Source organism: Furipterus horrens, unplaced genomic scaffold (genome assembly GCF_987537825.1).
Source record: "Furipterus horrens unplaced genomic scaffold, mFurHor1.1.pri manual_scaffold_6, whole genome shotgun sequence".
NCBI classification, from domain to species: Eukaryota; Metazoa; Chordata; class Mammalia; order Chiroptera; family Furipteridae; genus Furipterus; species Furipterus horrens.
Genome location: NW_028327176.1, coordinates 169,191,984 through 169,216,326, shown reverse-complemented (window position 1 = coordinate 169,216,326; position 24,343 = coordinate 169,191,984). Strand labels below are relative to the sequence as shown.

General features: G+C 36.2%; 1 long non-coding RNA gene across 2 annotated transcripts; it reads left to right on the top strand.

The window, feature by feature from the left end:
• The first annotated feature begins 2,787 nt into the window (after positions 1-2,787).
• Positions 2,788-24,163, top strand: LOC150007804 (uncharacterized). Of its 2 annotated transcripts, none has more exons than XR_016511841.1 (3): positions 2,788-2,861; positions 6,148-6,269; positions 23,990-24,163. It is a non-coding gene; the product is annotated as an uncharacterized LOC150007804 (long non-coding RNA). The 2 variants fall into 2 exon arrangements; XR_016511840.1 differs by lacking the exon at positions 23,990-24,163 and adding an exon at positions 23,823-23,864.
• The last annotated feature ends 180 nt before the right edge of the window (positions 24,164-24,343 follow it).

Genomic DNA, 24,343 nt, shown 5'->3' with positions numbered 1-24,343 from the left:
TTTGGTGCTAAATACTTTTGGAAGGAGCTCTGGTGCAATGAAGAATGTTCAGACTATTTGATGTGCTTGAGTATTCTAGCATAGGATTCTTCATTGCAGAATGATTCTCTGATAATTTTCTTTGCAGAAAAAAAATGAGACCTGATTTCCTTGAATGGATGTAAATATACTTAGTCTTAGTAGCTGTGCATGTTTATTTTCTTAATTATACAAAAATATATACCATATTTCTCACTCCATAAGGTGCACTGTTTTTCCCTCCAAAAGTTGGGGGATATGTCTGTGAGTCTTATGGAGTGAATATTGCATCACAGACTGTGATGTGTATTACCTGACCTGTCAGCGGTGGTGACAGCTGTTATAAGAGGAAGCAGTGGGCCCACATGAAACCCCTGGGGATGCTTAAATGTCCCACTTTACTGCTGAATCTCAGGGTGTCTGGTCAGTATGAAGACAGTAAAGAAAGTGATATCAGTGATTGTGAGCAAATGAGCTTCATAAATTCTAGCACTAGAAATGATGAGTTCTTGGGGTTCCCAGAAAACTAGAAGAGTACTTGAACCTTAAAGTCTCTCCTCATTTGTTAATGACAGTGATGATGGTTCTTAATACTGCTGTTGACTGATGTTCACTTTACATGATTGAAATATTATTCTGTTATATTTTATTAAATTTTAGTACAACATTTGGTTCAGAATATTTTTTTTCTTGTTTTTCTCCTCTAAACCTAGGTGCATCTTATGATCAGGTGTGTCTTATAGTACGAAAAATATGATAACTTCATTTTATTTACATATTACAGGACAAGTGGCCTCCTGACACCCTATTTTCATAATGGGATAGAGTAATTAATCTTATTATAGCCATATTGACATTAGTTGCACACAATTTGTTCCCTTAAGCTTTCATATAGACTGTCCATTGGCTTCCAGTTAAGCTCAAAAGATGTAAAGCTGAGTGAATAAGTGAAAGAATAAATATATTATAAAATATTGGCATCTGCTGTCTATATAAGAGGGAAGAAAAATTTAGCATGGTCTTTGACATCTAGGAATGTAATTTGCATTTTATTCTAAGGATACTTATTACCTTCTCTCTTATCCCCTGAACTACAAGAATATTAGTTACTATATTTTATCTGAGCAGTTAAATAGTTTGGGCTACTTTGCTATAGAGGTTGTAAAGGCTCATGTCCTGGGGAAAAGAGAATGAATAATAACTGGAAAATAAGCATGTATCTTATTGAGAAATTAGAAATGTTTACATAAATCTTTTGAGGATTCTCTATTGATGAAGAGAGAGCTGGATAATAAATAAATGCAGAGAAATGACAAAACAATGGGGGTAAACTGATCTTCAATTATAGGAACCTTGGGCTCTGAGGGTTCAGAGGAAGGCCCTGAAATATAAAAAATATCCTTTTTGTAATTTTATTAGTTAAAATGTCACAACTAGAGTGTCCTTGCCTAACTGATACCATGACTGTCCAGTAAATGTTAACAATTGCTTCAGTAATTTCCGTGTGCCAAGATACACAACTTCTCATGTGTGTGCATGTGCATGTGTGTGTTACGGGTGAGATGGGGGTGGTGGGGAAGGAGGGGATATAAAATAATTTGAACTTGCTACTCTAATAACTAGATACACAAGTGCTCAAATTTTTCTTTTTTTGTTTAGGATTATGAGTATGAAATAAAAAGAGAAAATTGTTAATTTTGCAATGGAAGACAGAATAAACTCAGTTTTCACTATAATGTAGTATTTTAGCAACAAACATTATAAAATATCAACTGAATATATTTTTTCTTCTGAGGGGAGGGAGATCTCATGCACTTTGTTTTTATTAATGTCTCTGTATGTTTGAGAGCTGGACCTGGATATTAATGGTGTTTCATCTGCCGTGATTTCTTGAGACTTTGGAAACCATTATTACACCTTTTCTCTTTTTTAATAGGTGCATTTCGTTGATTCTGGAAATATTTCATGCAGAAAGCACAAAGCAAAGAATAATAACAGGCATGATTCAATTCTGAATAAATCTCATAAGGTAATTTTTTAATAAATTATCTTTTAATATCCAGTGAGCACTATCACTTCCTGTGTATTACACATATTAAGGGAAGATTAGGCATCTCATTGGGCAAAATAAACATGTGAATGAATGTCTCTTTAAGCTTCGTTACTTTGCATGGATAGAGTTGGCATTAGAACAAATAGATAAACATTGATTCTTTTATTCTCCAAATTTGAAACTGAGGGGAGTATACCAGCCCGTGGTAAGAGCTACACGTTGTTTTATTTTAGAGGAAATGAACCTTTAAAGTACTATTTGTGTTCCTCTTGGTTGTAAAAATTTCAAAATATGTGCTAAAACAATAAATAATACAGTTCTTTTTCTTTATGGTTCTTACTAGTGTAAAGAAGAATGGGAAGCTGAGCAAATATTTATTTAGCCAACTGCAGTTTTCTTATGAAATAAAAAATATTGCCCTCAATTTGTTTTTAATTTCAAATAACCCAAACCTGCCAGATTAAACCCCATTTATATTATCACCCAAAACTTTGGGAAAGAAACATACACCATGACTTTTAGTTTAAAATACTTACCATTGTGCATGATTTTATAAATTATTCAAGTCAGGATTTAAATAGTCTAACTATGTATCACCGAATATTATCTGAACAATTCAGTTGAGTGCTCTTTTTTGTATTTAATATTTGCACAAACTTCCAATAATTATCTAGATGGCCTTTATTTGTTTTTTCTTGCCACTGACCCATAGGATATACTAAAAGAAAACAAATCAGCCTCCTTCCTGATAAGCAGAGTAACCAAGGAGATCATTTACAAGAGCTAAGTTGTGAGTAGTTTGTTTTTTAACATGCATCAAAATATGTTAATATATATTGCCTTGGGCAGATGAGATGTGTTTCTTTTAATTTGGTGACATTTATATAAAAACGGTGAACAAAGACACTGCTCTCTTTATCTTTAAAAATAAAGAACTAGTAAAAATGGAAATTCCAGAAATATTTGTTTTTTAGGATGAGATCAGTTTAAAATTTTCCAGTGCATAACAAAGCACTTCAAAAAAAGATTTAATCATTAAATGTAACATACCATGTTTTAGAAAATACATGAGAACAACCTGGATTTAGGGGTTTAGACCAAGTCTTTGAAGTATCTTAAATCTCCTTGAGACATAAAAGACTGTTTATACCTAACAGTTGCTTTGTAGAAACAATGTTGACGAGATGTTTTAAAATTTTCTTGTTAAATTTTTATTAGAATATGTGGGTAGGGAAAGGGAGCATCTGTATTGCAAGATGACTTCATAAAATTGATTTATTTAATCCCAGAAATGGGGAACAGAATGCTTACCCAGGCAGAGATTTATCGGTGGCTTGTATACAGGAAGCAAATGAAAATTTGGAAAGCTTTATCAATTTTAGTTGGGCCTCATAATTTCTGAATATTAGTATAAGACAAGTGACACAGTGTTTTTAATAGATGTTTTTGTGGGTCTTGTTATATTAATAGAACCCAGTATTGGTGCATCCAACTTTGAGAGGAAACTAAGAGACTATTGAACTACGAGACTACTAATATATGTTCTTCTGCTAAGTTTTGCTTTTAGAGCAATCAGATGTGCAAAGAAAACGTATTTGGAAATAAAGTCTGTGTTAGTATTTGGAGCTGCTGACCGGGAGAGACTTTTTTCTAAGAAAATCACTTCACCGTGTTGCTGTATTATTTAAGTTTAACATTTGCTTTGCAACTCACCTGCTCTTGACTATGTGCTTTCAGAAGTGATATTTTAGTCAAGAGAAGGGGAAGAAATAGAGGGAGACTCAATAAAAATATAACCTTTTAAAATAATGATTTCTTCTTCTTTAGCTCTGACATAGTCTGTTGGTCATTTATGCTGCTAATTACATCTTCTAGGAAAATGTGAACAGACATTTGTACCACTGCTGAACTACAAATTAATTTTTAAAACAATTATATCAGTCTTAATTAGTAAAAAAGGAAGTTCAAAATACTTGGCATTTTACTTATTATATTATTAACATATGTTTTATTATATTAGTTATGATAAATAGATACATTTATTGAATGTTAATATATATGAATTATACTGACCTATTCTGTTCTAATCACCTGTGCACTATAGACTTTTCAGAACTGATACAGTGACCCTCCCACCTTTCCATGCCCATTCTCTTCAGGTTCATTATTCAGACTAACGATTTATATCCTCTAGCATTTTGTTCTTATATCTAAAAAATATCCCTCAGGATATAATGAATATAGTGTGTTCTGTTTTCACTTAGATTTCTAAGGCTTTATTATTAGAGAATAACACTCCTAGATTTCTTTATTTCTCTCCCTTTAAAAATATTTTTTTTATTTATTTTTAGAGAGAGGGGAAGGGAGTGAGAACCAGAGGGAGAGAAACATCAATGTGTGGTTGCCTCTTGCATGCTCCCAACTGGGGACCTGGCCTGCAACCCAGGCATGTGCCCTGACTGGGAATTGAACCAGCAACCTTTCAGTTTGTAGGCTGGCACTCAATCCACAGAGCCACACCTGCCAGGGCAGATTTCTTAACATTTTGAAAGTTCTATATTTAAATTAGTGGGTGATTTGAGAACAGCTGTCTTTTGGGAGGGTAAGGTGGTTTTGCATTTTGTTTTCTTTTGTTCTGTTTTTGATCCACAAGACTGTACTTCTGACCAACTGGACATACAGGCTGTATTCGTGCTTATGTTGTATACAGTAAATTCAATACTTATAATAAGAATTGCATTTTAGCCCCTTTAAAGAGTTAATATTACTTGAATAAATATATTAAGTAAAAAAAGCAGGCAACAAAAATGCATTTGGTATGATGTCATTTTTCTAAAAAATATATACACATAGAAACTTAAAAGAATCTACATCAAGGTACTAGTGGGATTATGAAAGGTTTTAAGAGATTTCCCTTTATTTATTTGTTGATTTTATAATTAGAAGTGCAAAGTTATTTTCTTCACGTTAAGTTTAAAAAAAATCAGTGTTGTGGAATTGAATCTAGAAAGCTAGGCATACTAAGGTACACTTGATCTTTTATTCAGTGGTTAGGTTTGGAGCCATGCTCTTATCCCAGAGCTGGTACTGGATGTGGAGAGGATGATTCCAAGTCAGAAACCATGAAATGCACACCCTACAAAGGACCCCAGATGTCGTTGCTCAGGCAGCTTTCTCATCCATCCTACAAATGAAGTCACTTTTCCAAGTTCACATGGCTGCATGGCTGACAATCATTTGGAGATGTCTTATTCCAGAGGTCACATACTTGGGAAATGTTTGCTGTCGTGTTGGGCCTGCAGGCTTACACAATAATTTAAACATTTGGAATTAGTCCAGGTATTTAGCAATCAGGAGTATTCATATAAAAATTAGATATCTAGGTTGTCTTGAAATAACTTTGAAAAGCCACACTTAGTGTTTTTTCATAAGTTGACCGATGTCTTGGGATAATAATTGCCCATTTTCTGAGGGCCACATGCTTTTTATTCTCTGTTGACCTCATAGAAAGCACCTGGCCCTGTACACTGATGAGTTTACAGCTTTTGTGTACTGGTCAAAAATAATGATACTGTGAAGGTGTGTGTGACTCCTCATTGATAATAACTAGGCCTATCAAACACTATTTATCAGAATGCCTCAGTTTTCCTCCTTGTACTTCTGTCATTTGAGAATCACCACTGGGGAGTGAAAAAAAAGCAAATAGACCCAAACCACAGCTTGAAGTACTTAGAATCAAATTAAGTTAGAAAACACAGCTTAAGAGTGTGAGTTCCATGATCCTATGACATGGATAGTCAGGGAAGAGAAAGCATCAAAGGTGATGACATTGCCCATTGGATGTTCCTAAAACTGAAGACAAATTTTCAGAGAGCAGGAGAAGGTGACACTGCCTACTGAGGGTCTTATCTCTTGGAATCATAAATCTTCCACTTATATTCATTTGTACAGTTATTACTAGATGAACTACATCTCTGAAGGTACCCTGAAGCAAAGCACATGATGTGAAAAAATGCATTGATAAATCTTGACTTTTTGATTCAAAGACAGTGTTTTACTTGTAATGTCACTTCTAGACTATCCTCTTCTGCAAGCAAATTATCAAGGTTTGTTAAGAGATACCTACCTGGATACATCTCACTAAACTTTTTCAAGATGGATTTGGATTCCAACACAGATATTAGCATCATAATTAAGAGTGAGTAGCAGAACATTTTATTCTGAGATAGAGGAGAGTCATATATATTTAAATGAGATGTTAAATAAGGTATGTGTTTTTTCCATGATCTGTAATGCTGACACTTATGCCTTAAAGACCTTAAAAATTTGGATTTGTTTTGTGGTTTCATTATCCATTGCCACGCAGGTTAAAACTTTTACATGTGCTATATTTAAAGATTCCAAAGTGTTTTTGATTATTTAATATTTTTCTAGAAAAACTTTCATATCTTGGCTCCGAATGACAAAATACCTCGCTTACAGTAGATTCATTAGTATAGCTGCATTATTTGACCTGAACTCGATGATAACCAGTTTTATTTGCAGGAAAACATTAATCTAAGCAGAAGCATTCAGAACATGTGTGTAGAATCATTTCTCCTAGTACACACCTACCTCATTAATTTCACTTCTCAACATCTCACCAAGCTTTCTCTAGCACACGTTTCTTGTTAATCAAAGTAGGAGAGTCCTCTTCAGTCCTGCGTGACTGTTTATGTAGCCTATTGATCAATTTTGTTTGGATTTTTAGAAGTTGTCATGGCTATTTAACTAAAAGGCAATACTTAAAGCACATCCTTTTAGATATATTTTTTCTGGTTTTATTTAAAATTTAATAATTAGGAAATGAAGACCTGATTCCTAAGTAGGTTTGGCTTAAAAACATATGGTTTAAAAACAAAACAAAACAAAACACACACACAAACACAATTTGTAGCTGTGGCTTTTGGCCAACGTTTATGCCTTGCATGTCATTTGTGAATACTTTCAAATAAAAAATGTGTGGAATTATATTTATTTTTTGGCCTCATAGACAGCATAAAAGCTGTTTCCATGCTTATTCTAAGCCAGTTCTGTAGAAAGATGTAATGCTAGTTAAATTTTAAACAAGTCAAGAGTCTTAAATAGGGCTGGGTTATATTATCACATCTGGTTATTCTTTGCATTAAAAGGATTATTCTCAATCTTTTGCAATGTTCCCTATTTAGACATCCAAACATCAATAACAGAGTAAAACCCTAAAATGTCAGTAGAGGTAAGAGAATATGGAGAGTGAAGAGTAGCATTGAAATACACTTTAATCTCTAAAATTGTCTTTTTAGAGTTTTAGGTTCATGAATTCCTCTAAGGAGCTAATAAAAGCTGTTGAACCCTCTCCAGAGAAACATTTGCAAAATTTAAATATTCAGCAAGGCTCAATATACCTCTATGCTCACAGATCACAGATTAGAAACCCCTGCAACAAATGGATTTGTATTATATATAACATAGAATACGTATGTATGCACATATACCCTATAGAATATATATTGTTTAAAAAACCTTGAAAATCTTGGTTGTTTCTGTCTAAGGGGATGTTTAAGCCCATAAGATGCAGGTAGATATGCTAACTTATAAGAATCAATATTTTAATAAAGTAAAAGCTATGCTAGAAACAAAAAAGTAACAAATATTGACATAAAAGTGGTCTATCTGACTACAGCTGATGAAACCATCTTACCTAACATTCAACATTCTTCATCCCTAGTCTTTTATTTCAAATGTTCATGAGATGCCAATATTTTACATAAGTTTGTAAAAAATAAATGTTATATTCTTTATGTACTCAGTAATGTTCAGTTTAAAGTGTTTCTAATTTTCCTCGTAATTTCTTTTTTAAGCACAAAAGAAATCAGATGGCTGTTGCATAACTGCAGGATTACTTAGAAATGTTTTACACAGAGTGTGTTTATAATTTTCAGATATTTGGAGGTTTTACTTGTCTTTTGGTATTGCTTTCTTTTTAATTTCACTTTTTTTTCCATTAGAAACCTTACTGTGTACAATTTCAGTCCTCTGGGATTGATTGGCACGTGATTTTTATATAACCTATTTTGGTAAATGTTTTAGGTGCACTTGAAAGATTGTGCATTCTGCTGTTGTTGGTTATAGTGTTCTGTATATGTCAGGTCAGGTTGGTTGATACATACTTACTGACATTTCTCTATTTATTCTGTCAGTTATTGAGACTGGAGTGTCAAAATCCCCATGTATAATTGTTGTACTGGGTTTAATGGTGTTTTCCCAGATTCATGTCTATCCAGAATCTGTAAATGTTACCTTATTTAAAAATAGGTGTAATCAAGTATAAAATAAGGTTGTAGTGGATAAGGGTGGGTCTAGACCAAAGATAGATGTCCTTATAAGACTAAAGAAATCTGAACAGAGGCACAAAGGGAAGATGGCCATGTGAAGATGGAAACAGAGCTTGGAATTATGAAGTCACAAGCCAGGACATGTGAAGGGTTGCTGGCAATGACCAGACGCAAGGAAGATTCTTCCCTGGGCCTTCTGACCTTGACTCTGACCTAGGCCCTGCCAGCACTGTGATTTCAAACTCCTAGCCTTCAGAACTTTAAGACAATGAATTTCTACCCTATTAAAAAAAAATGGCTCTGGAATGTTTTAAAAGTTTTTAAGAAGCAAAAATATTCCCCACGTTGTTGATAAATCAAGAAATAGTCAGGTGCTTTATCTAGCATAGTATTCCTAATGTATGCATGCATGCATGTATGTATGTATGGGGTTATATTATAACCTTTCAACATGATAGTAAATATTTGCTGCACTTAAAATTCAAATGGGCGCCCTCTGTAGGAGCACAGGAGAGAGGCAGAACTCGAAGAGACCTCTTGCCTGAAAGAGAGGAAATGAAAACAAGAGCTCCTATTTTGTCAGTTTATTTTGTTCATTAGGTTCCACATGTATAGAATTGTACACCTGAAACCTGTATAATTTTTTAACCAATGTCACTCCAATAACCCCTGAATATTTGTGCAAGAGAGACTGCTTTTACATTAGGCAAGGAGAAACTGTGAGTTGTCAAGTTAAAGCCACTACCCTACCCTTCCTCCCTGCATCTCACCCTCAGGGTGGGAGTGTACTAAGGAAAATGGAGCTGATTCGACCTTACATTAGACCTAAAGAGGCCACATTTTCTTTTCACTTGTTCTTAAATCAGCTGGGAGGATAAAGATGACCTGAGGAGCTTGTCTTACACGTTTTCATTTGTTTCCCAGGCGTCCCTGCAAGCAGGGTCAAGCCTCTGCATAAACAAAATACAATACATCGAGGAGTAAAGTGCCCCTAAAATTAAGATTCCTAACTGCCCTTCCTAAGGTTGTATTAAAACAGGCACACCCAATTTCTTGATGTTTTACATTTTATTATTCTAATCATGCACTTCTGTTTTATAAAGGTCTAAATGTGATTTCTCCCTTCCCTTTCTACCTCTTTTGATGGTTTGATGATTCTCATTAAAATAAAGCAAAAATGTATAACTGATTTTTAGAGTAGTTGGTGACTACCAGTGGAAAAGTCAGCAAAGAAACATTCTAGAACACTGGCTTTGCTTAGACAGAATTAGGGCTGGCTTTCCGCACAGGACATCAGTTAAGCGGGGCTCCACGATAAGTAGGCTCAGAAGGAAGAAAATAAATAATAGAGAATTAGAAGTATTAACAAGAAGCTATTTTAGTTTCACCATACTGCAACTTTTGTATTGCTTGAAAGATAAAACCACATTTAGAATTTAACCTTATTTTTATCTAAAATTATGTATAAAAGACATGTTTTTTTTTTTTTTTTTTTTTTTGCTTATATCCTTTAAAAGTATACCTGGCCCAGTGCTGAATAGCATATTAAAAAAATAGTGACAGTAAGAAAAGACTGATTTCCCACCTGGTTTTTTATTAGGTAAAATAAGAATAAAAACATAAAATTTTGCCTGTCCTCTGAGAAGGTGATGAGTGAAGGGCAAGAAAGAACTAGGACTTCCTCTAGTGCAGGCTTCTACGTTAATCTTTCTTTCTTCTTGTGAAGGGCTATTGAAACTACATTAGGAGAGTCAGTTGAGCTTCCTAAGAAGCCTATGCTTTGGGTGTGTGTGTGTGTGTGTGTTTGGGGAGTGTGTGTGTGTGTGTGTATGTGTGTGTGTGTGTGTGTGTGTGCATCAGGCAAGAGGGAGGAAGATGAGATCCACCCCCTCAGAATGAGGTGGGCCAGGTCCCAGGAAAGAAATGAGGCATGAGCCACATAACTTTTGGGTAATGGAGCAGGACTGTGAGGAACCAGTAGACCTCCAAAACCCCCCAATGCAGCCAAAGGTGTGGAATCTCTAACATGGAAACAAGTAGGTCCCAGATGTGGTAATGTGATCAGGGAGTCGACAATGCACTTTTTTTTTTTTTTTCTTTCAGAAGATCAGTTATTATTTCTCCACAAAACAAGGTCAGCAAACATAGAAACTTGTGTCTCAACTACCTCACCTTCTTTAGAAAAATTATACATATATATTTAAGATATATCGTAAGATAACAACCTCTCTCTCATCTGTACCTCTATCTTTAATTGTATCTCTAAATATTCTTTTCACCTGAATACATATGGCTTTTCAGTGCCTAGGAGAGTGCTTTGCACAGAGTAGGACTCAATTAATTCTATATCGATCCTCTGAGACATCTGAAAATTATCCGTGAACTTCCGCTACTCTCTTTTTTTAAGGTGATACCATTACATTTTAACATGTACAAAGATATTTCAAAACAGCTAGAGGGTTAGTAGTTGACAATGCTAAGATAACATGTAAGTGCTTACTGTGCTGAACAATACCAGGTACTCCACATACATCATGTCACTGAGTCTTACCTGTCTGAAAATATTAGCACGTGTTCGATCTTCCCATGAGTTAGGCTCTGTGGTAACATGTACTATTTAATTCACTTTTATAATAACTTTACAAAATAGAAATTACTATCAATTCTACCTTAAACTGAGGATACTGAAGCTTAGAAAGGTTAAGTAATGAACTTCAGGTCACAATCTACCAAGTAGTGACACCAGGATTTGAGCAGGCAGTCTGGTCTTAACTGCTCTTATTTTTCCCTTTTTAAAGAGAAATTAGTTGAGTTTTTTTTTTTTTCCTATTACAGTTGATATGTACAGTATTTTATTAGTTTCAGCTGTACTATTGTTTTAAACATTTATATAACTCATACAGTGATCCCCTCGATAAATCTAGTATGCATCTGATACCAGGTTTTTTAAAGGTGAGTCAAACCATGTAATTCTTCTAATCAATACCCTCTACTGACTTTCCATTTCAGTCATAGAAAAATCCAAAGTCCTTATTCTCACATATAAGGCCCTCAATGTTCTAGTGTCCTTGTTACTCTGATATTACCTCCTACTACTTGCCAGCACTCCAGCAGCTATAGCTGTTCCTCTGCTGGTCCTTCAATGCTCCAGGCAAAGGAGACAGGGCCTTTGCACTTGCTGTTTTCTCTCTTGGAAATACACACCTCCCACCGCAGTCTCTTGCCTTCTTAGGTGCAGTCAATCATCACATTTGGTGATTCTGATGATTCCACTCCAAGCTGCCACCTTTCCTCCTACCCTCAAGTTCAACACTTTTTATTATTCTTCCCTATCACTTATATATTTTGGATATCTATGCATATTTTAAAATTTGCCCATTTGTTAATGGTCATTTCCCCTCCCTAAATGATAAGCTTCACTGAAGGTAACTATTTTTATTTTTGTTATTTTAAATTTCAGCATTAGCATTTAGAACAGAATCTAGCATAGTAATGGGTGCTCAATGAGTATCTGAACAAATGACAAGAGCTTAAGAAACTCACCCAAGTTCACACATTTAGTAATAGGACAAAGTGAAGCTTCATTACAAATCCAGTGTTGAGTTTATCCACATATCGAATGCATAAAGTGTCTTCCCAGGTTCTTCTTCTAAGTCTGTTCGTTCTTTAATTATAATAGTTCGGGTGAACGTGAATAAACAAACCAAACAGGAAAAGGCAGCATTTGTTACTGTCTCTTAAAGTGGGATACTTTAAAGTGAGATCAAATCAGAGGCCAGGTCAGGGAAAGGGGACACTGGTCTTTAACAGAAAGGGAGTTGACAAGTGATGAAGTAAAGAATGTGCTGATGTTTCTGGGCTGCATGAGGGGCAAAGTGTGGGAAGGTCCTGGATGAAGTTGGTGTTGGGTTAATTAATTAGGGTGGGATGCCTGCACATTAAGGGGAGGAAGGAACCGAGGGGATTGATTTGGAGTGGACTGGAGTCTCAAGTAGCAGTTACAAAGGATCCTGGAGGCACAGGAAGGATGGGAGAAGTGCTGGGTGCAGCTCAGTTTGGCGAGTGGCCAAAGAAACATGTCAGATATTAGTAAAAACAGGCCACAGCTGCTGCTCTTTACAAGCTACATGTCAGGCCTTCCTTACTCCCCACCCCCCCCATCTCATGTCCTGTAAGAGACATTTTCTTCCTAAGACAACCAGTCATAACTCAGTTCTCACTTGAGGGCATAAGAGAAGCCAAGGGGATGCTCAGGCTTCATTGCTAATGGGAAAGGGTTCCCAGCATTAATGAAAACTCACTGTCTTCTGAAACTGACCCCTTTCATTCCCAGGATAATGAAAAGAATTGGTGGCTATTTTTCTTTAATCTCATGATACCTAAACTTGTAATTTCTAGGACTTCTAAAATATCTTCAAGTATATTTTTAGTTCCTCTTCAGAATGTATTTGTATATTTTGTATATGTCCCATCTTAGAAAAATGATTCTAGAAAGTTCAGAGTAAAACATTTATCAATATAAATCTACTTATATGTATACTCACACACACACACACACACACACACACACACACACACATATATATATATATATACTAGGGCATTTTAAACTTGGAAAGAACAAAAGTATTTGAAGGTAATACATATTGTCACCGAATAATAAAATGTGGCTGAACTGCTTGGTAGTGTTTTCCCCTCCCCTCCCACCTCCACAAGTCTCCCCCCACCCCAGCACAAAGCTTAAATAGGGATTAAATACATGGGCTCTGGAACCATGTGGGCCTGGGTTTGATTCCAGGATCTGCCACTTCCTAGTTATGCAACCATGGTCAGATTAGCCACAATTTTCTTCATCTGTAAAATGAGGTTAAAAATAATTCTTGGCTAAAAGGGCTTTAGTAATGTTTAATTGGGTAAATATATATAGTAAAACTATTAGATGTTAGATATTACTATTATTTATAGACACTATAAATACTTAAATGATTTTTGTGGTTTCTTAACCTGTTACATACAACACTTAGAAAAAAAACCCATAGAGAGGTACTTAAATAATTTTTATCATGTTGAAGAAAAGAAAATATAATTATAGTTCTCACCAACTGATATTTCTTGTTACTGAAATATTCTAATGCATATAGAACATGGGAAGCTTTTCTATTTAGGGAAATAAAAGTCTATTTAAAATAAGAGCAGGTTTAACATTCAAGAAGTGAATTCTATTAATTTTTTCTCTTTATCAGCTTTTCTACATGACACTGCTCAGATGCCCAGCACGGTTTTTTCCTGTGACCAGCACTCATTTGCATTCCGAGGTGATATAAGGCATAAGAAGCACAAGTCCCAAGCAATGCACCCTGTTTAGGATGGGGGCGCTGATGGCTTATCAGGTACACCTGCTAAAGTGAGAAGTTGACACCCTGACTGGTGTGGTTCAGTTGGTTGTGTTCCAAAGCAAAAGATTGCTGGTTCGATTCCCTTAGGGCACACCCTTAGGTTGTGGTAGGGTTCGGTCAACCTATCAATGTTCTCTCTTTCTTTTTCTCTCCTCCCCCACCCCTAAAATAGATAAATAGATAAATTAAAAAAATGAGAATTTGGCTATAAGTCACTCTTGTTGTCAGGTTTTTTCAAACATGGATTGGTCTCTAGCTTCAGAGGATATTTTAAAGCATGTATAAAGATTGTGAAAAACACTAAAGGCAAACCCAATCCTATATAAGTTATCAATGAGTAAATTTACCTCAAATTGCTAATTTTGAGTATTGTTTGGTTCTGTCATCATTTCATTTAAACTAAAATAAATTGTTGAGCATTAATCAGGTGCTGGACACTACTACAGGGGCTGGATATAGAAAGCTGAATGAGACAAGTCCTGGACTCAATAGGAAGTTCTGTCCAATGGGAGAGAGACAAACTACCTTCATCTAATCATAATGCACGTGGTAATACTACGGTATCCATACCAATATATTACTGGGGGAAAATAAAAAAGAGAGGGATTACTTTGCTAGAAGTAAGGGGTGTGAATGGCCTTGAAGGATGAATAGAGGTACAAAGTCTTAATCAAGGAGCAGAAAATGGTGTGCTGAAGCAAGAGTGTAGGTTGCAGGATACAGACTGTCATGACGTGTGGCTGGAAAAATGGAGAGGGGAAGGTTCATTTGACAAACATTTGACAAGACTTGGTGTATAATTATTGCACAGGTTTAGGAGGCTAGGAATTGAAGATGATATGGCTTGGGGTTGTGACATGAACTGAGATAAGTGACACAGTGTAAGATTGTTTTTGTTCTGTTTTGTTTGGCATGAATGTATGCTATTGATAATTCAGACTGAGATCTTTTGAGTTTGAATATTTTGTCACTGTACAATTAAATTACCTTGGCCCTACTATCTCTGATGTTCAACTGGTCACAGCATCTTCTTAACTTCTATTTGCACTGCGCCAGGTACCTCAGGGTTCCCCTGGCCCAATTTTCCTTCTCAGAGCTCTTGGTTTCTAACTCAAGCAACAAACACTAGAAATAACTAGGAAATGTAACCCATTCCCTCTGGGAGTGTTATTCCAGACGACTGTGTAGGGCCTTGCAAACTTCCAGATCCCTAACCAGTCACAATAATTCGCAAAGGAAATTAAACCATCCATTTTAGCACAGCCGGAAACTTCTCTGATATATTCCTACTCCTGAGAATTACACACAAGACAATAAAGATGAAACTAAACAGTTAGAAATACAACTAAACAAAACCTAAGACTTTAAAAATTACTCAAGAATATGCACATTGCAAACCGTTTAGCAAGAAGTCCTTATACATTTCTTTTTGCTCTATTTCTTAATACAGTTTCCTTTATTACAGGATCCTCTATTAATGGCTACTTGAGAGCTGTGCTCATAGTTTACTTATTATTTATTTATTTATTTATCCTCATCCAAGGACATTTTTTTGTTGTTGTTTAGAGAGAGAGGAAAGGGGTGGGGAGAGAGAGAGAGAGAGAGAGAGAGAGAGAGAGAGAGACAGAGAGAGACAGAGAGAAACATCTACGTGAAAGAGAAATATCAATTTGTTGCTCCTCTGACCAGGGATCATACTTGCAAACCTTTAGGTATTTAGGACAATACTCCAAGCAACAGCCCGACAGGCCAGGGTCACAGTTTGCTTGTTAAATTCAAAACTTCAATTCACACTACTGATGAATGAGTTATTTTTTTCCTTGCGAAAAATAATTTTAAAAAATCACAGTATAAAATGTAAACATGTAAAAGTGCTATACATGAAACAAAAACATATTTCAAGAGTTTTTGAAGCAAATGAAGGTACATCATTTTTTTGTTTTACAAATTAATATTTAGATGTCAGACAGAGTATTTTAAAGTACATATAATTACGACTAGTGCATAATGTTAGAGAATAGTTATCCAATTTGTGAATATAAGAGATTAATAAATTTAAAAATATTTTCACAAACTTCTTACTTTTGGTCATAATTTATTTGTGTTTTTTTCAGGATGAGGATAGAAAATAAAACTCAAATTAACCAATTTTGTTTCTTGAATGTAGCAGAAAGATAGATGAAGTTGAAAAGATTTAAATTACTTCATGAATTGGAATAAAGTGTCTACTAATATGTGAATTTATATTTCTTTATGCCAGCTTCCCTAATTACTAAGTTTAATTGAAAAATTGATTTAAATTATAGGAACCATCTATATTTCAATGTTGAAATGTCTATTGGAAAGAAAGAAATATAGAATTAAAAATGATTTGATAATATATATTTTTATAAGTGGTTGAAAGTATATTTATTTATAATCACCAAATATTTTTAAACTATCTGTCTAAAAAATCTTTTTTGCTTTCCAAAAGAATTAAGCCAGCATTGCCGGTTGTTCTGATCACATAGTAAGGGTTTGTCTCTGGCATAATGTTATTTACTATCTTTTTTTTTTAAACATTAAATCTGGAAACTTAACAATTGCCAAAAAATTTGTTTTAAATCACAAAAGGTTTTGTGATTTAAAAAAATTAATATGTGAGTTCAGTTAAAACTATATTTTAAAAAGTTTCTTAATTGACTAATGTTCTTATGGCCAAGTTCCTGTTAGTTTTTAATAATTTCATTTTTAATTCTTTTAAATTTAAACCATATTAACATAGACCATAATAATAGTAAAGTTAACTATTTAATATTTGATAAAGACTGTCACATGATTTTCAATTTATCATTTCTACTTTATTTTTTCCTCGGTTGATGTTACTGTGCACAGCCAATTCTAAATAGATTGTAGAGAAATGGAATTTTCCCTCAGAGGTTCATCCTCCATGTCTCATCATTACCAAAGACCTCATGTAGTTCCTTCAATTAATAGGGTCCCCCACTGCAAAGCATGTTCCCATGATCTGGATTTTTCTTTCTTTCTTCCTGTTAAAGCTTTTTAAATCTCTCTCTTGACCCTGGACTCTGTTCTAGACTATAATTAAGGTATGGCCAAAATAGCTTAATAAAGGATTCTACCTTTTGGGTATCATCTTTCTATAATGCCAAACCAAAGTAATGCTAGGGGGATTTTTTTTTTTTAAAGGAGAGCCTTCCCAGTATTTCCCTAAATCATACATGAAGGGTCTGGTTGCCTATTTCAGTACTGTATTTCTATAATAATCCCACAATGTGTTTTATGGTCCCAACTTGCAGTCATACAAGAGTGCTACCTTTACAGGCATTTTCATACTCTAGGACAGTGGTTCTCCAGCCCCACCCCACCCTCCTGCCCTGGGGATATCTGGCAGTGTCTGGAGATGTTTTTCACCCTTGCAACTGTGAAAGTGCTATGGGCACCCCATGAGCAGAGGCCAGGGATGCTGCTCAATAGCTTATAATGCGAAGGGCAACCTCTTACAACAAAGAATTACTTAGCTCCAAATGTGAAGAACGCCAAGGTTGAGAATATAGTAATTAATCCAGCTTAAAGGCTTACCTTTTAATCTGGAGTCTGAGGTGAACTAAATTTTGATTTTCTACCAGCTATTTATGAAATGGTCTACTATTTTATTTTATTTTTTGCTTAGGTAGAGATAAAGGATTAAAATATATAGACTTCTAAATTTGGATTTAAATTAAGCAGTCTGTAATAAATCAAATAGGCAACTTCACACTTTTTCCCTGATCATGAATACTATACTTTTACAAATAACACTATTAATGTTTTTTAAGTGTTATTTCCCCCCTCAGATTCATTTTATTTTCTCTAATTTTAGACATGTAACTCAGCAGGCCTCTTGAGTTTGTGTGAACGTACAATATTTATTCATGCTCATCATATTTTCCTCTACATCTTTAAGTTATATCTTTCTATGAGTTCCTCAAAGCTTTCCATGGTTTGTGTCATTTATTAACTTCTTCATTAAGTAAATAAGTGTCTACTGAGTGTCAGCTGATCCAGACATCGTTCTATGTCTTTGTCCTACAGTGATGAATGAAGTAGAAAAAACTTTGTGCAGTCAAGAAGTGTACATTTTAGTGGAGTGAGAGATAACAAACATATATAGAAAATTACACAGGTATGAGGGTTATGGACTTAAGTAAAGTAAGAAAGGAAAGAAGGAGTGCTGTCTATGGTGTGGGGCTGAGTTGAAGTTTTAAATAGATTTCCAGGTAAAGAGTCACTGAGAAGGTGACATTTGAGCAAACACCTGAGTAAGATGAGTGAGGGAGCCATGTGGATATCTGGGAAAAGTCGATTACAAAAAGAGAAAACTACAAGCGCAAACTTCTGGAGGCTGAAATGTACTTGTTAAATGTGAAGACAGCAGAGAATTCATGTGGCTGGAAGGGAATGAGCTACAAATGGAGAAGAGGGCAATGGAGTCAGGGAGGTGATGGATGAGAAGATGAGGTTAGATTTTATATGGCTTTCACTCTGAATGAGTTGGGGAGCTACTTGAGTTTTGAGAAGAAGCATGTCAGGACCTGACTTGTGCTTTAAAATGGTCACTTTTGGATACTACATGGAGAATAGACTAGGTGGGCAAGAGTAGAAGCAGGAAGACCAGTAAGGAGTCTCTGATGGTGGTCTGGGCTAGGATGCTAGCACTGAGAAGTGGTTTATTAATTTATTGATTCACTGATGGATTTGATTTGAGAAAACAAGAGGAGCCACAAGTTTTAGCTGGAGTGACTGGAAGACAGCTGGGATAGATAGTTTTATTAGTCATTGAATATTCCAGTTTTCTTCAAAGTAGAATTTCTTCCTGTGAGAATCTAATACACTTCTATCCTACTGAAATTGAGAGGCCATGTGACTTGCTTGACCAATAATACATTGACAGATTTAAATGCCAGCAATGAGTTTACTATGTCATCTTTTTCCTTCCATTGCAAAACCAGCAATGCTCCAGCAAAAGGCTGCTCTGTCATTTTGGCTCCCAGAGTAAAGCCAATGTGGATTATAACTGCAGGAGACACACAGAGGATATGTAACAAGAAATAAACCTTTGTTGTTGGAAGTTGGTAACAATTCAGGTTACTTAACACCACAGCAAAATCCCCGGCTTAGCCTGACTAGTAGAAGTGTAGTTGGCATTAGCTGAGATGGAGATATCTGCAGAAGCACAGGTTTTGGGTGTATGGAGCAACCAGGAGTTCAGTTTTGCTATATGAACTTTTTTTTTTAATGTGTTTTATTGATTATAATATTACATTTGTGCCAATTTCCCTTCCCTCTGCTCCCCTCCACCCGGTGGCCCCCCTCCCTCCAGTTGTCCCCCCCTTTTAGATCATGTCCATTAGTTGTGCATACAGTTCTTCTCAACCTCTCTCTGTCTATTCCATTCCCTCCTACCATGATCCTTAATTCCTATATCATCTCCCTCCCTCTCCCCATTCCACCCCCTGTTGACCTCCCCCCAATATGTTCCCCGTACCTATAGTTCTTTTTCCACTCTCGTTGCCTGTTTAGTTTGCCTTTGTTTCAATTCCCTAGCTTCTGTTGTTTCTTGTGATGCAGTTTTCATTTTAGACTTCATTGTCTTGATCCTCCTTTTTCTAAACCAGTCCCTTTAACATCTCATATAACAGTGGTTTGGATCTAATGAACTCTTTCAGTTTTATTTTGTCCTGGAAACACTTTCTCTGTCCTTCTATTCTGAATGACAATTTCGCTGGATAGAGTATTCGTGGTTGTAGGTTTTGGATTTTCATTACTTTGAATATTTCTTGCCAGTCCCTTCTTGCCTGCAGGGTCTCCCTTGAGAAGTCAGCTGATAGTCTAATTGGGACCCCTTTGTACATAATTCTTTTCTTCTCTCTTGCTGCTTTTAAGATTCTCTCTTTATCTTTAATTTTTGACATTTTGATTATAATGTGTCTTGGAGTGGTTCTCCCTGGGTCCAGTTTTGTTGGAACTCTCTGTGCTTCCTGGACCTGTAAGTCTATTTCCTTCCCCAAGTCTGGGAAGTTCTCCTTTATTATATTTTCACTCAAATTTTCAAGTTCTAGTTCATCTTCCTCGCTCTCTGGCAAACCAATGATTCTTATGTTGGGCCTTTTATAGCTGTCCCAGAGGTTTCTGATCCTCTCATCGTTGCTTCCCATTTCCTCTCCCTGCATTGGTTGACTGCTTGTTCCTTCTTCATATTCCAGTTTGTTGAAATGAACTCTGGATTTTTTTTCCTCACCATCTGTCTCATATGTGGTTTTGTTCCTTTCGTTATGAGTGTTTTTCGCTTCTTTCTCATCTTTTTCCAGATCTTTTGTTAATTCTGTAAGCCACCTGATAACAATGGCCCAGAACTGATCATCTGACAGGTTTCTTATCTGTTCATCTGTCAGGTTCTCCATCTGTTGCCTGGTGAGCTGTGCCACCGGGATTTCTATAGTTGTCTGCCTCATTTTGACAGATGCGTTTTGTTTTCTTGGGCCGGCTGTAGGGGGCAGTGCCTGTGTAGTCGTCACAATCCAGCGACCGGCGCCTGTCCGCGACCTATTTCGCAGCCCTGTGGCGCTTTCTTTGGGGGCGGGGGTCCAAGATGGATTCAGACAGTTATTCCGCTAGGAGACCGGGATCCGTCCTCCCGCCCCCCTGGGCCTCACTGTTCAAGGCGATGTGGTGGCTGCTTTCCCCAGCGTTGGGGTCGCGAGCTGCCGGGGGTTCGACTGCAGCCGGGGTTGTTCTCCCGCCGCTGTCCCAGGTGCGACCGCAAACAGCTCCGCCCCCTTTCGCTTTTACCTGCCCAAAGAACGCCGCTGGTTTATAACTTCATACGTTGGGCTTCCGTGTAGTTTTATTTTCTGGAATTTCTAGTTATCCTTTGTTTTGAAGTAGTTGTATTCCTCTCTAGTTGTAGAGGGAGACCTAGCGCGTCCGTCTAAGCCTCCATCTTGGCCGGAAGTCCGCAACCTCGCTATATGAACTTTTGAGATGCCTATTAGACATCCAAGTGGAGCTGCCGAATAGTTAGTTAGATATAAGGGGCTGGAGTTGAAGGAAGGGGGACAGGCTGAACATATATTTGGGAGTCATCATCCTGAGACTGAACACAATCACCAAGGAAATGAGTGCATAGATAAGAAGTTTAGGAACTGAGCTCTGGAGTATTCCAACAACTAAGTAATGAAAGCAGCCAGCAAGGTAACCAGTAGACCAGAAGGTTAGGTATCCTGGAAGCACAGTGTACAAAATGTTTCAGGGATGATCATCTGTGTCCTATGGTGGTGATATCAAGTGGAATCAGGACTGAGAACTGACCTTGGGATGCAGCCATGTGGAGGTCACTGATGACTTTGATAGGAGCAGCTTAGGGGAAGTAGGCTGGGGGAAAGCTTGAATCTCTTGAATGAGATGGGTTCAAGAGAAAATGGTAGGAGAAGAGTGAGACAGCAAGAATAGATAACTCTTTCTAGCAGCATTCCTGTAATGGGTAGCAGAGGCATGATAACTGAAGAGGGAAATAAGGTCAAAAGGGTTTTTACAGTTATTTTGTAAGATGAGTGAAATAACAGCTTATCGGTATGCTGATGGGAATGAGGTAAAAAGGAGGAAAATGATTTCTGAGGCAAAAGAGAGAGGGCAAAATTGCTGGAAAGATACCATTTAATAAGTCAGAAGGGATGAGATGCGGTACACAAATAGAGATATTGATCTTTGATAGGACCACATATAGTTGATTTATAGGACCAGGATGGAAAAAAGGATGTGGATACAGATGGAGGTGCATGGGAATATGTGGGTGGAGTGAGAGCTTGTGGAACTTCTGATTGCTTCTGTTTTGTTCTTTTTTTCGTTAAAACTGGAAACAAGGGCATTGCTGAGAATGAGGATGGGTAAATAGCTGTTGGAGATTTGACACAGTTGTGTGTTTTTCTCAATCCATGTTCAGCTGCACGTGAAGTAAATATGGAGTGCTGGAAAGATGCCTTTAACTGTTGGAGATCCTCCTAGCAAATCCAACCAAGTGGAGGATGAAAGGTTTTAGGTATATTCAGGGATGTAATTACAATGGTATTTTAGTTAGATAAGAAGGGAAGTGAGGACTGAGAGACAGTGAAAAGCTATACTTTGAATGGGTTGTTGAAGTTGGAGTACTAAACAGAATAAACCACAAAAATAGAAGCCGTTGGTTGCAAAATAGGCTGCTAAAACTTTAGATTACAGAAAGACCGCAGTAATTCCTAATGATAAGGTCTAGGGTGTGTCTATGGAGTGAGTGACTGAGTATGGTATAGGACAAGATCTTAGAATTTTTTGACTCTGAAATTTATCCTTTCTCAAACAACCCTTCTTATTTAAACATCTCAATTAAACTCACTGTATTTCTTATGAGCTCAGTCATTACAGATTTCAGGTTATAGAAACAGATTTCACAATTTAGTTAAATGAACAATAAGGAGCATAATGAGGAATCACCATGGCTTACTTTAGAGTTATACAAAACGAAAAGTTACCAAGTCAAATTAGACAAGTAAGCGGTTTATTGAGTATTACCATACCCCCACATAGCTATCTGCAGGGGGATACATGCCAAGACCCTCATTGAATGCCTGAAACCATGATAGTATTGAACCCTGTAGATACTATGTTTTTCCCATACACACATATCTACAATAAAGTTTAATTTATAAATTAGACACAGTAAGGGGTTAATAATACTGACTAATAGTGAAATAAAAAGAATTATAACAATATACTATAATAAAAGTTATGTGAATGTGGTCTCCCTCTCAAACTATCTATTGTATTGTAATTACTCTGCTTGGATGACGAAACATGATACAGTGCTATGTGATGAGATACTCAGGTACTCAGAAAGACACGCACCCTAAAGCTTATGAATTGGTTATTTCTGGAATTTTCCGCTTAATATTTTCAGACTGCAATTGGTCATAGGCAATAAACTGTGGAGCCATGCAAGAAGGAAGACTACTGTATTTCAGTAATTTAGATGGGTTCCTATCAAAGATGACCCAGTAATTCATTAAAATCTCTATATATACCCCTGGCCAATGTGGCTTAGTTGTTGGGCATCACCTCACAAACTAGAAGGTCAAGGGTTTGATTCCTGGTGAGGGCACAGGCCTAGATTGTGGGTTCAGTTCCCTGTCAGAATGTGAAGGAAAGGCAACTGATTGATGATTCTCCTCCTCTCTTTCTCTGTCCCTTCCCCTCTCTCTAAAATCAATAAGTATGTTCTCCACTGAGGATAAAAAAAAAATCTCTAAATATATCAGACAGTTAAAAATTGGTTATTTGTTCAATATTTGGCTTAAAGTCACTTTTTCTACATTGTTATCTTGGGATACCATCTCTCTCAGCAGCATCTACTAATTTATTATTATTCCTGGCTAAGATACTGGCTAGTGTTGTTCCAGTCACTAATTATTATGTTATGGAAATTAAGCATAGAGAAAAGGGGTACTTAATTACCAAGAATGATGAGTCTGTTTCTTCATTTTTTAGTATTTTTAATCTTAAACCCCGGAGAAAGTCTATGTATTCTTTTCCCTGAAAAATCATAGAACTATAAGTTAACTTTGAACCATCAGGGCATCAAGTAAATTTTGAGTCTTAGAAAAAGTTGATAGCAATAAATGAACTTGTGCGAAAAAAATAATTGCAAACAATTTAAAGTCATTTTTGACATTAAAATCGGCCTTATTACTAGGTTAAAAAAATGGGTATTGATCTTAACTGACTTTTAAAATGAGATGCATATCTCATACAATCCAAAAATTTGGATTATGTTTTTTTCCAAATGATTTCAAATTAATGCAAGTTCATCTATATTTATAATACATATCATATAAATTTAATTATATGTACTAATTTTGAGGTTGTTAAAGGTGTCCGTGTAAGAAACTGCTAGTTGTCTCCTAAATGCCCTTCTCTTCTTTTTTAACATAGGCACCTGCTTTTATCTTAGCACTTTGCAACTTGGAGTAAAACATTTTTCAGATTCAGTTGCAGCCAGGTGAGAATCTGTGACTATGTTGAGGGATTTTAGGTGGTTCTTCTTAGGAGTCTTCTTAAAAGTGAATATATTTATGCTTTTCTTTTCTCCCTCCATCTAGCTTCCTGGAATGCAAGTGTGATGTCTGAAATTCTGGCAGCCATCTTAGAGGAAGAGGCGAAGGCAGTTACTAGCATTAGGATTGGCAAAGAAGAGCTGGAAGGTACTTGGGTTGCTGAAGAGTTCACGAAGCAACTATCAGCCAGGACTTCCCACTTTCAGTTGTTAACAGAATAAAACCTTGTTTCAATAAATCACCATTTTCCTTGTCTCTCTTAATTACAGCAAAATTTGATTCCTAATAGGTAAAATAAACATCATTCATTCTCATCCCACCCATTTACCTTTTAAAGAAAGTTTATTTTATTGACTACTCTTTGAAACCTCCTTGTTTTTCTATAACTTCTTAGGAAAA